General features: G+C 41.3%; 1 protein-coding gene across 1 annotated transcript in view; it reads right to left on the bottom strand.

Moving 5' to 3' along the window:
- The window catches only part of NTAQ1 (N-terminal glutamine amidase 1), a 37,054-nt gene that overhangs the window by 7,879 nt on the left and 26,847 nt on the right, over positions 1-2,328 (bottom strand). The window lies entirely within an intron of this gene.

Genomic DNA, 2,328 nt, shown 5'->3' with positions numbered 1-2,328 from the left:
TAAAAAATACATATGAAATATTTACAAACGAAATGGTAAGATACCTGGGATTTGCTTCAAAATTACAGAGAGGAGTGGGAGGGGGCAGTGGTTTAGATTATAGAAGAAATAAACTAGCCAAGCATTTATTAACAATTGAGGCTGGATACATGGAGGCTCATTACTGTACCTTTGTAGATGCTTAAATTTCCCATCCAAAAAAAAGTTAAAAGTAAGAAAGTGATGTGGTGGAATGACTGCTCTCTTGCCCAAGGGGTGTCCACCCCACCAGAGTTCAGGACACTTTACTTGGACCCTTGACTCATCCTTCTCCTCTTCTACTTCAACTGCACATCTGCTTTTGGCCATTTGGCCTTCCAGGTGACAGTCTCCTGGAGTGAGCCTCGATGCTCCTGCTCCTGCCAGCTACTGCATGCTCCACAAGGGATCCACTACCCAAGCTTTTCAACTTCGTTTTTTGGTATAAGGCAATTAGATTTTAATTTTCATGTTTTATTCCTACAGCCTTTGGGGCTTTCTCTGTCCTATTTACAGTCGAACGTTGTTGTTGTTGTTAGGTGCCATCCAGTTGATTTCGACTCATAGTGACCCCATGTGACAGAGTGGAACTGCCCCACAGGGTTTTCTAGGCTGCAACCTTCCTGGTGGCACAACAGTTAAGCGCTTGGCTGCTAACCAAAAGGTTGGCAGTTCAAACCCACCCAGCGGCTCTATGGGAGAAAGGCCTGGTGATCTGCTTCCATAAAGATTACAGCCAAGAAAACCCTATGGGGCAGTTCTACTCTGTCACATGGGAGCACTATGACTCAGAATTGATTGACAGCACCCAACAACAACACCACCACCACAATCTAATTCAGCTCTGCCGATCACAGTGTTAATGTTAAATGTGAAATGTACATGACAGATAAGGGCAACAATACTCCTATACTTGATAATGGATTCAAAGCGGCCACTACAGATCATGATTACTACCTGTAGGCACTCCGTGCTTAAAAAGATCAATGAATAACAAGTATCTGCCTATCATCTCCCCGTGAGGTGCTATAACACTTCCATTTATGTAACACTGGTCCTCAAATTCAGTTCCAATTAGCTAGTTTTTTCTGTAATGCAATGAGAGCTAGAGCTCATGGGGTACATGGGGACAGGAGGCGGCAAAGGACTCGGAAAGAAAGGGGGACAAATTTGGTGAACTCAGCCTGAGGCACAGGGACTATCCTGAAAAACTGAGCCATAGGTGGCTGCTGCTGAAACTGAGTCTTTCAGACAAGTCTGTAAAGCTGTTCACCTCAGTTTCCTCCACTTCAATCTAGTTTCCTCAAACCAAGTTTTAGCAATTCATATAAATGTATCTCCATTCAATTCCTGCCCCTCCTTTGCAGAGAAGACAAGGAAATAATTAGAAGAATAAGAAAACACACAGAAGCACATACACCCTCCATCATTCCTACAACCTCTAATTATTAGCAGCGGCAGAATATTCACATTTCCCTACTCAAGGGCCTAGAACAGCAGCTAACTGGTTGATGTAACCTGTAAAGCACGTGGCAGATTTTTAGGACTGAATGAAAGATAATTATTAGCAGAAGCAGAATATTCACATTTCCCTACTCAAGGGCCTAGAACAGCAGCTAACTGGTTGATGTAACCTGTAAGGCATGTGGCAGATTTTTGGGACTGAATGAAATGCTGTAAAAGTCAACCTAATTAGAAACAATAAACTATGGACCTCTTCTCAAAGCAGCATGTATGTCTGTGTGTGTGTATAAATTAGATGAGATAATATATAACATAATATATATGCTTTTCAAAACATACTATATCACTTTATTTAATAACACATCATATATTATACATATAAATTCCCAAAGCATATATTACAAATAATATTTATTTCTATCTATCATGTAATGGTAATCATATATGTATCTGCTATATGATACACATTGTTTTATATATAACAATATGTTATACAGTAGATGCCTTGAGAAACATATAAAAACTTCCTATGCTCTAAACTACAAAGGGACAAAAATATATCCAGTCACCTTTATTTACTCAATTGCAGATGGGGAAACCAAAAACCAAACCCATTGCCATCTAGTCGATTCCAACTCATAGTGACCCTATAGGACAGAGTAGAACTGCCTCATAGGGTTTCCAAGGAGCAGCTGGTGGATTTGAACCGCTGACCTATTGGTCAGCAGCCGAGTTCTCAACCACTGCACCACCAGGACTCCACAGATGGGGCAAAGGGCTTAATATTCAGGTGCTGTCATCAAGCCCTCTCCACTCTGGCAGCACAACGGATTCCCCCACAAACAG

The sequence above is a fragment of the Trichechus manatus genome, unplaced genomic scaffold (assembly GCF_000243295.1).
Source record: "Trichechus manatus latirostris isolate Lorelei unplaced genomic scaffold, TriManLat1.0 scaffold00022, whole genome shotgun sequence".
Lineage (NCBI taxonomy): Eukaryota > Metazoa > Chordata > Mammalia > Sirenia > Trichechidae > Trichechus > Trichechus manatus.
Note: the sequence above shows the minus strand (reverse complement) of the source record. Positions and strands in the feature narration are given on the sequence as shown.